The sequence below is a fragment of the Brachyistius frenatus genome, unplaced genomic scaffold (assembly GCF_029030835.1).
Source record: "Brachyistius frenatus isolate BFR_SWC_R1_liver_20210118 unplaced genomic scaffold, ASM2903083v1 Contig_50, whole genome shotgun sequence".
NCBI lineage: Eukaryota > Metazoa > Chordata > Actinopteri > Embiotocidae > Brachyistius > Brachyistius frenatus.
In genome coordinates, this window is record NW_027210649.1 from 1 (window position 1) to 14926 (window position 14926).

Consider the following 14926-nt stretch of genomic DNA (forward strand, 5'->3'; position numbering starts at 1 on the left):
GTTATACTATAGCATGTCGTCTAAAATATCATAAAAAAGTTATACTATAGCATGTCGTCCAAAATATCATAAAAAAGTTATACTATAGCATGTCGTCCAAAATATCATAAAAAAGTTATACTATAGCATGTCGTCCAAAATATCATAAAAAAGTTATACTATAGCATGTCGTCTAAAATATCATAAAAAAGTTATACTATAGCATGTCGTCCAAAATATCATAAAAAAGTTATACTATAGCATGTCGTCCAAAATATCATGTCTATCCAAAATGTCATAAAAAAGTTATACTATAGCATGTCGTCCAAAATGTCATAAAAAAGTTATACTATAGCATGTCGTCCAAAATATCATAAAAAAGTTATACTATAGCATGTCGTCCAAAATATCATAAAAAAGTTATACTATAGCATGTCGTCCAAAATATCATAAAAAAGTTATACTATAGCATGTCGTCCAAAATATCATAAAAAAGTTATACTTTATACAATACATTGTCTAAAATGTCATAAAAAAGTTATACTATAGCATGTCGTCCAAAATATCATAAAAAAGTTATACTATAGCATGTCGTCCAAAATATCATAAAAAAGTTATACTATAGCATGTCGTCTAAAATGTCATAAAAAAGTTATACTATAGCATGTCGTCCAAAATGTCATAAAAAAGTTATACTATAGCATGTCGTCTAAAATATCATAAAATATCATAAAAAAGTTATACTATAGCATGTCGTCCAAAATATCATAAAAAAGTTATACTATAGCATGTCATCCAAAATATCATAAAAAAGTTAAACTATAGCATGTCGTCATAAAAAAGTTATAAAATATCATAAAAAAGTTATACTATAGCATGTCGTCCAGAATATCATAAAGTTATACTATAAATGTCCAAAATACCATTAAAAAGTTATACTATAGCATGTCGTCCAAAATGTGATAAAAAAGTTATACTATAGCATGTCGTCATAAAAAAAATATCATAAAAAATATCATAAAAAAGTTATACTATAGCATGTCGTCCAAAATATCATAAAAAAGTTATACTATAGCATGTCGTCCAAAATGTCATAAAAAAGTTATACTATAGCATGTCGTCCAAAATGTCATAAAAAAGTTATACTATAGCATGTCGTCTAAAATATCATAAAAAAGTTATACTATAGCATGTCGTCCAAAATATCATAAAAAAGTTATACTATAGCATGTCGTCCAAAATATCATAAAAAAGTTATACTATAGCATGTCGTCCAAAATCATCATATACTAAAAGTTATACATAAAAAAGTTATAGCATGTCGTCCAAAATATCATAAAAAAGTTATACTATAGCATGTCGTCCAAAATATCATAAAAAAGTTATACTATAGCATGTCGTCATAATAAAGTTATACTATAGCATGTCGTCCAAAATATCATAAAAAAGTTATACTATAGCATGTCGTCCAAAATGTCATAAAAAAGTTATACTATAGCATGTCGTACCAAAATGTCATGTCAAAAAGTTATACTAAGTCGTCTAAAATGTCATCATCATAAAAAAGTTATACTATAGCATGTCGTCCAAAATATCATAAAAAAGTTATACTATAGCATGTCGTCCAAAATGTCATAAAAAAGTTATACTATAGCATGTCGTCCAAAATATCATAAAAAAGTTATACTATATACAATCTGTCGTCTAAAATGTCATAAAAAAGTTATACTATAGCATGTCGTCCAAAATATCATAAAAAAGTTATACTATAGCATGTCGTCCAAAATATCATAAAAAAGTTATACTATAGCATGTCGTCCAAAATATCATACAAAAGTTATACTTTATACAATATGTCGTCTAAAATATCATAAAAAAGTTATACTATAGCATGTCGTCCAAAATGTCATAAAAAAGTTATACTATAGCATGTCGTCTAAAATGTCATAAAAAAGTTATACTTTATACAATACATCGTCTAAAATGTCATAAAAAAGTTATACTATAGCATGTCGTCCAAAATGTCATAAAAAAGTTATACTATAAGTTATACTATAGTATAGCATGTTGTCTAAAATGTCATAAAAAAGTTATACATAAAAAAGTTATACTATAGCATGTCGTCTAAAATGTCATAAAAAAGTTATACTATAGCATGTCGTCCAAAATATCATAAAAAAGTTATACTATAGCATGTCGTCCAAAATATCATAAAAAAGTTATACTATAGCATGTCGTCCAAAATATCATAAAAAAGTTATACTATAGCATGTCGTCCAAAATATCATAACTCCCCGAACGAATATTTTCTCCGTGCATTCACCTTTTTTGGGGGGAAATTTGATCTCGTCGATGGCTTTTCCTGAAGAGGCTCGCTGGGTTGATGTCACGGCCGATCGGGCGGTCCCTCCCGGAGACGCTGCTGCACGCCCAATTCCGCTGCTTCAGACGCCACACTTGCGCCTGGTAGAGTAAAAATATAAATCAAATGTGTTCATGAAGTCGTGTCTGTGAAGATTCCCAGTAATGTAGATCGCTAAAAACAACAACAACAACAACAACAACAAAAAGCGTTTATAGCAGTACAGCTAAAATCAATGACACGGTATCCTTTGTACTTTAGTTGCAGTTCCCGCCACCGACCGCGTGACGCCAACCCAGTTAGAGATCCTCAATCTCTGATCCAACGAGCTGCCGGACGACACCACACGCGGAGACGATCGGCGTTCACTTCCGGGGGGGGGGGGGGGGGGGTTAACTTTTATAAATAGAACAGCAAATTTGTTTTCAACAGTGCCTCGTCTGTCTCTAACGCACGTCGATGAATGAGTAAAAGTCACGGTAGGCTTTCAGCTAACTCCGATGTTGTTGTTGTTGTTGTTGTTGTTGAATGGACGGCGGCGAGGGGTTTCAGAGGCGGTCCGACAGCGCCTCGGAGGCGGTAAAGGATCTTTTAACGCCACGCGCTCCGGGGGTGGCTTCAGACCGGGGTGGCCCAGTTTTAGGGCCTGCGGGCCAAGTTTGGACCACACCTTTGTTTTTTCGGCAGAGCGCGGCATTCGACAAGCTCGTACTTATTCTCCCCGTCCTTCGGCGCTGCAACGTCCCGAGCCGTCTTCGCTACGAACTGTGACGAACTAAATGACTTTCCGCCGGTCTACGCCTGGTATGCGGAGAACCGACGGTGTTCTCCGTCTCTCCCGCTGACGCTCGGCGTGTTTTACGTCACCGGCTTGGAGCTGAGATGTCGGAAGGGAGTGCATCGTTTTTAAAAAAAATAAAAAATAATTTAAAAAAAAACAACACTGGCAGGGCGACCGTTTATAAACGCCATTTTTTATTGTGTGCAAAATAATAGAAAAAAACCCCCAAAAAACGACTACGCAGATTAAAGAATAATGTTTACATAATGTTCATTTTCTAACGAAATGCGATTTAACGTTTACTTTCGGCCGTCGGCCCTCCGTCCGGATTCATTTTTTTTTTTTGACAGGAAAGCATTTCGCGCACCTCCGGTTTTGCTTCAACTCTGCGCCTCCAAATAAAGTTTGATTCGGTGGCCTGGTTCAGAAAACGCAGAGGGAAGGGAAGCAGATAAAAGCAGAGCGAGAGAGAGAGAGAGAGGAGAGAGATGAAATGGAAAACCACTGAGAGCACCAGAACACCTCTCCGTCTCAATCTATTTCTCTTCTAACACGCCCACACGGCTGATCTGATACTTGATCCGAGCTCGGTGGATGTGCGAAGGGGCCCGAAAACGCACGCGCGCAAAACACGCCGCCGCTGCACTTGTTTTGTCTTGAACGCCGCCGCGGCTCACCTGGAAACGTCCCTCAACGAGTCCTCGTCTCGTCCGTCGCTCGGTAGAACGGGGAGGACGGTGGCGCGCTGCTCTTCGGCCGCTTAAAAACGAGGGAGGGAAGAAAAAAAGAAAAGAAAGAAAGAAAGAAAGAAAGAAAGAAGAGAAAAAGCAAGGAGGTGGCAGTCAATCGCTGGCAGTGTGAGCCGTGACGCAGAAACACAGCTACAAGGGAGGGTGGGGCAAGGACAGGTAGTGACCAGTTCACTGACTCGTTGCCAAGTGCCTCAACAAAAGTACAAAACTACCCAACCATCTCTGACATCCCCGTTTTTTTTTAATTTTTTGTAATTTTTTTTACCCTGTTGCCGTTTCTGACTGGTTGCATGCAGGTGAACGGACCGCTTACGATTCATTGTCTTGCTTCAAAAGCCTCCAGAACGACACGCCCACACACAGTCTGCCTCAATTCGCTCCGTGTTTACGACCACAACTCCCACTAATACGACTCGTCTCCGAACGGATTAAAGCCAAACGACGGGAGGCCGAAGAAGACGAAACAATCGGGTGAAGATTTACTTTGATTTTCACAATAAGAGGAAGATGCAACCCCCCCCCCCCCTCACCCCACCCCCCACACACACACACACACCCCCTTATGAGTCCTTATCAGGCTTTCAGATGAACCAAGCAGTGTGTTGTTTGTGTGTGTGGCAGAGTGTAAGGTTATCCACGTGTGTGTGTGTGTGTGTGTGTGTGTGTGTGTGTGTGTGTGTGTGTGTGTGTGTGTGTGTGTGTGTGTGTGTGTGTGTGTGTGTGTGTGGTAGCCACAGTGACGGCTCTGATCAGAGGGCCTGTCTGTCCGTAGGTGTCTGGTTCCTTCGCCCCGGCCGGCTCAACCCAACCCCGTCAGCTTTCTTTTTTCGGGTTGTTTGTTGCTTGTGTGCCACTGGACCTGTTGTGTAACGCTTATAAAAGATTTAAAGGGACAGGAGGCCCCTTCGGAGAGTGGTGACCGGCAGATTCACAACGGGACCGAGGAGCACCCCCCCCCCCGGGGGGAAACCCACACGGATGAATATCAGCCTTTATATTCATGAAAATAGGGGGGGGGGGGGGGGGAACAAAACAAAAAACGGTAAAAAGCTGAGAGTAAACCGCAGTAAAAGACGAAGGTGATCGATTACAGTTGTACTTTTTTAAACACATCTGCAAAATGCTACGAATTCAAAGTAGGTCTTTCTGTATCGTGAATCGATTGTCTGCAGGCGACTAAAACTTTGTATTTCTCCAGAGGTGAGGTGACCAGGAGCGAGAGCACCGATGCTAAGAGTCATTATCTTCTTTACGAAGGAAAAATAAATATAAAGGCGGTTTTGTCGTCAGCACATTTAGAGGAGAGAGAGAGAGAGAGAGAGTGAGAGAGAGAGTGAGAGAGAGAGTGAGAGAGGCAGAGATGCTGACTGGAGAGGCAGGAACTGCAATGCAGACCACGGGCAGCCACACATGCTCTTGCATCATCTCAGGAAATGTAGCATCTTTTAGGAAACTGGACTTCAAGCCAGAAGCTCGCTCGCTCTCTGTCTCTCTCTCTCTCCCTCCCTCCCTCCCTCCCTCCCTCTCTCGTTGAGGAGTTTACATCCTCTCCGAGGTCGCCACCCTTCCCAAAAACGAACACACACACACACACACACACACACACACACACACACACACACACACACACACACACACACACACACACACACACACACACACACACACACACACACACACACACACACACACACACACACAGGAACGCTAAACGCAGGAGATGCTGAGCAGCTCTTTATGCTGACAGCCCCGGAGTGAACAGGAAAGCCTGAGTAGACACTTTATTTTCCGCGCCCGAGAGTTTTCCTGTAATTCTTTTCTGGAGAGGACCTGATATGTCACTCTAAAATCGGTAGGGAAAGTTCCTGGAAGTGACTTTAATGTTGGTATGAATACGTGGAAAAATTGAGACGGGACTCTTATTGGTGTACCTCCAGTTCATTAACTCTGATTAAATGCTTAGTGTGGCCTGGAGACTCGTGTGGTCTGATCACAGCAGGGCAGACGCAGAAATGAGAAATGAGAAATGTCCTCCACGGGCGAGGGCGCGGACAACAAATAACTAATACAAGTGCCGTCTAATAAACAAGTATTCAGTGTGGTTTAACTGGATCTCTGGAAGTCGTTAAGATTTTAGCAGCTCCTCGACACAACTTCCTCTAGAAAATTCGACACGTCGTCGCTCTTTCATAGAAACGTCCGAGGAAACGATTGCCTGGAAAACACTGAGTCACGAGGCCCTGAGATGAGACCGCCGCATCGCAATCGGCAGGGACGGTCAGAAATATCATCACCGGCTAGACGGGGACGCCCCGGGATAACTGCAGTTTAAAAACACGGCGGAAAACCGTCTGATTCGTCACCGAACAGCTTCTCAAACCGACGTAGAAACCGCATCGCACCCGTTCCCCCCCTCCCCCCCCCCCCACAGTTTAACTTCGTATACTAAAAGCGTTTCTGCAACTGCAAAGCCCTGAATGTAAAAGCAACGGCGCCTCTCCACCAATCAGCTGCTGAACTCCAGCTGCGTCGCTTCCTCGTTAAGCCAATAAAGAACCGCTGCTCCTCCCGGCCAATGAGAGTCCCCGCTTCGGCAGCGTTGGCCCGCGATGGAGAGAAGCCAAACGCAGAGTCACCAAGAGAAACCAGGTAAACAACTTATCTCTCTTTTCTTCTCCGGCAGTTTTCTGTCTCTCCTCTGTGTCCCTCTCTGACCCCCCCCCCCCTCCACTCTCCCCCCTCCTCCCCGTCCTCACCCTCTCCCTCCCTCACCCTCTCCATCCCCTCCCCCAGATAGACAGATAAACAGCTAGAGGGAGAAAGAGAGAGAGAGAGAGAGAGAGAGAGGGAAGAGATACAAGCCGGTTGAAGAGAAGTCCAGCCCAGAAACGACTGCGTCACCAATCTCTGTCTCTCCCCTAACTACGCAGAAACAAATGTGTCTTGGGGAAAAGGGTTCTGCCACATCGCCGCGGCCCCAAAACACATCACATGACAGAAAAAAAAAAAAAAACTGCCACCAGCCGCCGACTGTTATCTGATAGCAACACGCCGCCCGATCCGCCGACAGCCTCTGCCTTCGTACATGCCGGGGATGCTGGCGCTTTACTCCAACTTCATCCAGAGTTAAACACACACACACACACACACACACACACACACACACACACACACACACACACACACACACACACACACACACACACACACACACGCGCGCGCGCACAAAAAAACAATGAGGCCAGCAGTCAACAGTTTGAACAGATTCATATATATATATATATATTAATATACATACATGAAAAGATGCCACTCTCGGCTGAATTCAACAACTTATTCTTGTAATTGATTTGCTGCTCCGTCCGCCTCTTTCTCACATATATATATATATATATATATATATATATATATATATATATATAACGGTGTAGTAAACATATCATTCTGTTTCATAATAGTTCAGACGACACATGATTGTGTTCGTCTGTTTGCACCAATCGGTATTCCTTCGAGGCGAGGGCGGCAAAAGGGGAAAGAAAAGAAAGAAAAATAATCAAATAAAAAGCGATGTTCGAATACCTCGATAAATCTCAGCAAAACATTCCAGACTGAGCTTTCGCTGTGATATTAAGAAGCCTCCAGAATATTCTTCTGTTAACCCCTTTGTCGCACCCTCTGCCCACCCGACGCACGCACACGCACACACACACACACACGCACGCACACACACACACACCTCACCGATGCCATCAAAACAAGACCTGCTGAAACTGTGTCACATCTTTGAGCATCCATGTTGAAACTCCGGCAAAACAGCTCACAGGAACTACACAGAGCGCACGCACACACACACACACACATATATATATATATATATATATATATATATATATATATATATATATATATATATATATATAGCAGCGACAGGCAGAGCACATCAAAACTACCAAGGAGGAAGAGGAAGAGGAAGGAGGAAGCCGTGGTTGTCCGAAACCATTGTGTCCACTCCAGGTGGGGAAGGACTGACGATGACTCTGGGCTCCTGTTATCTCAGCTTCTGTTTCTCCCGACATGAAAAAGTGACGTAGCAACTAATCCAAAATCTCTCTCTCTCTGTGTGTGACTTGCTCTCCCTCCCTCTCTGTATCTCCCTCCCTCCCTCCCTCCCTCCCTCCCTCTCTCTCTCTCTCTCTCTCTCGCCCTCTCTCAAACACACGCACTCTTTTTTATTTTCATCTTGTTGCAACAGCAACACAACTGCTATTAGGCTGCTACTTCCAACGAACACATACACACAGCAGCAGACTACGCACACACACACACGCGCGCACACACACACACACACACACACACACACGGGTGCGTGTGTACGCGCGCGTCCACGCACAAAGCCGTGGACGGGCGCGCATGATCACGCTATTCCTTCTTCCTGAGTGTGACGCAGCACTTAATTCTCAGTGCTTTTTATGCCACTGTTGTGGATACACACACGCACACGCGCACACACACACACACACACACACGCACACACCCACGCACGCGCGCACACACACACACACACACACGCACGCACACACACACACACACACACACACACACACACACACACACACACACACACACGCAGCTTCTTGATTTAAGCTGAGCCACAGACGCACTTGCTAGCTGCCACAGGAGCCAAGTGAGCATGAGCAGACTGCAGTTAAAGGGACCACACCACCATGGCTGGCTGTACCCCCTCCCCCTGCTCCTCCCCCCTGCTCCTCCTCCTCCCTGCTCCTCCCCGCTGCTTCCCCCCCCCCCCCCAACGCTCTGTGACGCTGCTGTGTCCCCTACGTCCCCTTTATAATTGGGTCTCTCTCCACTTCTCCGCTGTCCTCCTCCGTGGCGCTCTCCTCTCCTCTCCTGCCCTCTCCTCTCCTGCCCTCTCCTCTCCTCTCCTCTCCTCTCCCGTCTCCCTCTCCTCTCATCTCCTCTCCTCTCTCCTCTCCTCTCCTCTCCTCTCCTCTCCTCTCCTCTCCTCTCCTCTCCTCTCCCTCCTCTCCTCTCCCGTCCTCTCCTCTCCCGTCCTCCCCTCTCCTCTCCCGTCCTCCCCTCCCCTCCTCTCCCCTCCCCTCCCCTCTGAGCTGACTGAGCCTCCTCGATCACCTGACATCCCACTGCTTTTAAAGGCACATCACCAGTGTGTGTCAGTTGCATAAGCACCCAAGACGACCCCCTTTTTTTTTTTTTTAATGCCTCCTAATAAGTAAAAACCCGCGTTGTCTCCGAATCCGAACCGAATGGAATATTTACACGCCGCCCGGGTTTACACGGTCGTGTGATTTCTTTTTGTTTTTCTCCCGGTGGTGTTAATTCAGGGGTGGGGAGGGATGGTGGGGGGGGGATTCGTGAAGAAGAGTCCATCCTGCTCCACATTCCCGATTACTACGTTTTTGCCTCCCGACTGCAGCAAGAAAAAAAACACACAAAAAAAAACCCAACCACGTATACGGTGTGACGTAAGTGACGACCACAGCCTCATTCTGACGCTCGCATCATTTGCACGAAGAGGCCGAGCACTTCCTCTTCCTCTGCTGCGTGGCACCGCTCTGCACCGAAGGAAAGCCCGGTGTTTCTGTTGTAAATAACACCGCTATCTAGTCCATCTAATTAAGTAGATTGTAAAAAAAAAAAAAAAAAAAAAAAATCCTATGAACTCTGTGAACTGATACACGGGGACAGGATTAGATGTAAACGGGGGAAGGCGGGGGGTGGAGGGGACGGGGACGAGGCTGCGTCTTTAAAAGGACTCTGCTCCCGTCTTATAAATAGTCTGTTTGGGTTCACGGAGTATATTTTAAGAATTCGGGTTCCATTTTATCCGATTGTTCACATACCTGGATCAGATGAGTCTGCCCCGCTCACTTAAGAGAGACACGGTGGGCCCCCCGGCGGGAAGATAAAGAGGAGGGGAACAAAAACAACAACAAAAATTAAACAAGTCAGTGAAATGATCGCGTCGAATAAAGTGGAACTGACGCGAGGCAACACAAGGGTACACAACAGAAGGCACAAACTGTACCGTTCAAAAGTAAATACTTTCTCGGTTTCAACATCCATAAATAGTCCGGGGGACGGTTCGGTCATGTGAGAGAGAGAGAGAGAGAGAGAGAGAGAAGATGTTTGAATGTATGCAAACAGAGCCGGCGTTACTACAAACAATGCTGACAAGAACAGCATCCGGCGGGGCGACGAGAGGGACGAGCTTTCTTTCTGTCTCTCGTGGAGCTCGTCCGATCTCGACAAGGCCCGCGGGGCCTGTTAGGTCCGTCTGCCGTCCTGAAGCAGAAAAGTCCCCTTTATGCGCCGAGCTCAAATGGGAGCTTCGTCTCGGGTCTCAGAAAAAAAAAAAAGGTAAACCCAGTTTGCGTCGGTTCACCAGCTACGCCTATTTATCGCCGAGACACGCGACGATGTGCACGCGCAACAAGTGGCTTCATCAATAGTTTATTATTATTATTATTATTTTTTTAAACTTGGAAGAAGGTGTGCACGCGGTGGGGTGGGGTGGGGTGGGGTGGGGGGGCGGCGACGACGACACGGTGTTTATTTTGAACTGCTGGCGGCGACTGGAGTGTTGATCTGCGGTCGGCTGCGTTCTGAGAATATTTATCATTCATCACCGATCGCCTAAACCTCGTGGTTTTTATTGATGTTTCAAAGTCTTGTTTGAGCTGCTGACGCACAACCTATTCCCTCTATTACGATGTCTTGAATTATCCGCCACCTCCCCCCCCCCTCCCCTCCACTCGTAGCTCGTGACGTCCCGATCTCTCCCCCCCCCCCCCCTCCACCTCCCCCTCCCCGGCGGAGCCCGAGAGCACGAAGCCCGCAGCTTCACCTCACAGGGCCGAGAAAAAAGGAGTAGCATCGCTGACAGAATCAGCTTTCACCCCGGAGCTCTACACGGGGAAATGTAAGCGGTCGGAGAGATCAAAGCCTGTTTGCTCGGCGGCTGCTGGGAGGTATTGATCTGAGGATCGAGGTCGATCTGCTCTCCTAGGATGAAGACGTCCTCCGTCTCGTCTGTGCGGGATGGTGACAGGGCACGTTCGGAAGACGCGCTTTTTTTTTTTTTTTAAGACGTCGCATTTAATGAGTGTTTGACGACGTTAATTAATTTGCAAATCACGTCGAGCTAAAAAAAAAAAAAACTCCACGGTATTTGAGCGAGATTTGAAATGCGTATTTGACGGTAGATTTGAGAGTCGACGAAATGCTCTTGGATCTATGTTCTATCTCATAACTGCAGCGTTTCCAGCACTGTTGATAACTTCAAACACCCCGCAGCCTCGAAGGGGAATAGAAAGTTTAGACTGTGCCACTCGCGTGTTGTGTTTATACTGCGAAGAGTCACGCTGCAGCTTTAAAGATACATCTGGTCCTTCCTTTCTGCTATTTATGCTCCTCATCCAGTGGCCAGCGTGTTAATTTTAGCCATGTCATCTATCAACCATGCCTGCTCCACTTCCTAAACCATAATCTTCGTCTTGGAAACGTGCCCAGTCAGCTCCATTGATATTGTTTTTGGGAACAATGGGGAAAAGATCCTAAATGCATTCACACATATATATTTAGATTTTATGCACACAAAAAAAAGAAAAAAGAAAAAAAAAAGAAAAAGGGTTTGGACTTTACATTGTTTATTTTTGTTGTTGTTGTTGAAAATAATCACCTGATCTTTTTTCTGTTGTTGTCTGGTTACCACTTGCAAGCGAGTGTGTTCGAGCGTCACCAACTGTTTGTCATTATTTCACAATGATGTCAAACAACCAATTGAAATGTTTAGCAGCTTCTGACATCACGGTCCGAGAAAAATGACCTTTAAACAGATCAAATGTCCCTTTGATACGCTGCAATTGTAAACTGCCATCATTATTTGTTTACCTATTTGACTGCCAGTCGCTGTCCCGTATTTAAATGCTGTAGACGTAGTCGGCCGACTGTTACTCAGCTCTAACTTTTCTGAGTCTAATTGAGATGGGCATTAGGCTGCTGCACTGTTGTGCCTTTTGTTCGACAGCAGATGCTGCTGACGGTGTTTTGCTGTGAAATGTGCTGCTTCTTACCTTTCACGGACGGAAAGCGATCCCTAATTTCTCTCTGTGAAAAAGAGAAAGAGGAATATTAATTTAGAAAGTAGGCGATTTCAGTCCCCAGCTCCATCGCAGCGCTGAATATCTTACTTTGCATTTGAAGCAGTTGGCAAATCAACCGGGCTGCGGTCAGTTTGGGGTTTCTGACGTCAGGAAATGTCAGAGCATTTTCTTTTTTTTTCTTTTTTTCCAACGCACAACAGATGGACGGACAAGTTGTTCTGTCAACACAATCATCAGAACACAAGACGAAAAACACGCATCCAGCGGGTCTCATTTGGATGTGATGGCTGTTGTTTCACTCTCAGTGTGTAGCGTTGCATCAACACTTCCCAATAAGAAATCTGACTCATTCCAAGAACACTGTTGTTATGAATAACTTTCCTGCTCTGGTACAAGGTGTACTTTGAGCCGGAACGAATGCGCCCTCTGGTGTTGAATCGGGGGTATCGCTGGTCTAAAGGGGTTTGTTTACATCAGGAATAAAAAGTGCGTATGACATAGAAACCTCTGGATGGACGGAGCTGAGTCGAGGCTGTGGCACAACAAGCGCACGCGATAGATTTACAAAACAACAACAAAAATGAGCCCCGAGGAGGAGACCGCAATATGTTCATAGGAACCAGCTGAATGGAGGATCCGGTTCTGCAAATCAACAACGGAAAAAAACAATCTTACATAATTTAAACTTTTGACGTAAACACATTAATCAACTAATTCTTTTTTTTTTTTTCTTTTTTTTGCACGTCACCGTTTAAATACAGTCTGTTCTGCTGTAAACACACACCACGATACACACCGACGGACACAATAATACTCAATTTAAAAACAGTACAATATCACACAAATTTCCTAAAAGAGTTGCCACTACAGTTTTCCATTTATATGTTAAAAATAACATGCGTAATTTATCTCTTAACTTCAATTCAAACCCGCTAAGTCATGCGCAAGACTTTATATATATATAAAAAAAAAGATAAATTCAATTGATTAAACTCTGATAACAAAACTACACGTTTACATTCGCACAGGACAACGACAACAACAACAACAACAACATCTACCTCATAAATTAAGGCATTACCCAGTAACCGCATGGATGCACAGACCACTCACTCCTGAGGTAAATTCAAGTGCGCAACATCCTCCTGCAGCAAGCATCCGGCACACCTCTCCATCCCACCCAGCTCCTCTGCCCCCACCACCTCCACCACCTCCACCACCTCCTCCTCCCCGTCTGTCTCTCCGTGTGTCTCGGAAGAAAATGAGCCCCAAAATCCGCACAGACATGTTTTAGAAAGGAAACAGCTGTGAGCAAATACTTCACTTATTTCCGGGTAACGTTGGGAACAGCGTACGCAAGAAACTGCGCACTACATGAACACCGCGAAATCACGGTCGTGCGTAATTTGCAGCGGCGTTTCGCACGAAAACGGTGTTGTTGTTGTTGTTGTTTTTTTAACCGTTTTAATGACGATACGCTTAACAAGCGAAGCGCGATCATTTGTAAGATTACGTGCATTTTCATACAAAACAAAATTAATAAAAACTTCTTGAAGTACGTTATGAACATCTCAAAAACACGCCATCGCCCGCCGCGGACGGGCTTGCGCCTACATCCATATAGATGACGGTATATGATTTAGCGCAGCAGCCGGTGGATGTAAATAAATAGTTTCTCCTGAAAGATTAAGTATACTCACCGACAGCGGCTCTTTCACGACATCCCCCCCCCCCACCACCACCACCACCCGTCCCGGTCCCCTCACTACTACCACCCCGTCACCGCAGCCACAACGTGCCGTCAACCTCCTGGTTATTATTGAATCCGGAGTGGTCCCCCCCCACATCCTCTCCTCTCCCTCCTCCCCCCTCCCCCCTTTGCCCTAACCCATGTCCATCGACATTTTCACAGCAACACAAGCCGGGCCACGCCCACCAGCACACACACCCCCGTCTCCTGATTGGACGGTGGCTCTCCGGTAAACGCGTCGGCGTGATTACGTGCTTTTGACGCACGTTTACAAACTTGGCACGGGGCGAAAAGCGAGAGGAGTCACTTCGGTGCACTTCCGGTTTTAAGCGCGACTAAATCCCGTTTCTTTCCCCTCTTTACGAAGCGCGAGACGGATATTTGCCGGATGTGTGACTTAACGACAAGGTAACGAGCTCACCTGCATTACTACGACTTATTGATGACGTGTGAGGGAGCGCTATCTGCACGCGGAACTTCTGGTCACTTTATGCGCTTTCATCACCAAAGTGCTGCTGGAAGATTTACCTTACTTTGGTAAATGTATTGTTTGAAAAAAATTATAAAATGGAAAACTCTCCCGTGTACGTGATAAATCGTATTATTATTATAATGGTTAAAATAACATTTCCAGAAATATACATTTAAATACGAGAGACCTTCAGCAAAGAGTTCAGACAATACATTTATTTAATTCAACATTTTCTTAAGCAAAAAGACCTTGACAGTTTGTCCTGTATTTCTTTTTCTTTTTTTTAAATAAATCTTTATTCCTCCCCTGGTGATAAATTGGGATTTTTTTTAAATTTTTTTATATATACTTTTTTTTATATACATGTTGTATTTCTATTTCAATTCTCTTATATTGTTCTAACAAAGACATGTCACTCATTTTACACTCCACTACTTAAACACATGTACTTCTTGATAAAGGAATACAAATTTAATGCAGCACAAAAAAAATAAAATAATTAATACAAATTAACAGAGCTTTTTTTTTTTTTTTACAATTATTTTCTATTATTTATTATATTTGTACCCTGGGACAAAGGCAGTCATATGACAAAAAACAACAACAACAACAACACAGTATTTATACAGAATACATTATATGCATTTTAACAATTGCATCCATATATCTTAGGAACTTCAATATAA

General features: G+C 44.3%; 1 long non-coding RNA gene across 2 annotated transcripts; it reads right to left on the reverse strand.

Moving 5' to 3' along the window:
* Positions 1 to 2278: 2278 nt before the first annotated feature.
* On the reverse strand, positions 2279 to 13197 carry LOC138624206 (uncharacterized). Of its 2 annotated transcripts, none has more exons than XR_011311131.1 (4): positions 11989 to 13197; positions 9757 to 9783; positions 3800 to 3881; positions 2279 to 2442 (listed from the first exon to the last, which is right to left on the reverse strand). It is a non-coding gene; the product is annotated as an uncharacterized lncRNA (long non-coding RNA). The 2 variants fall into 2 exon arrangements; XR_011311130.1 differs by having other exon boundaries at positions 9757 to 9957.
* Between the last annotated feature and the right edge of the window lie 1729 nt (positions 13198 to 14926).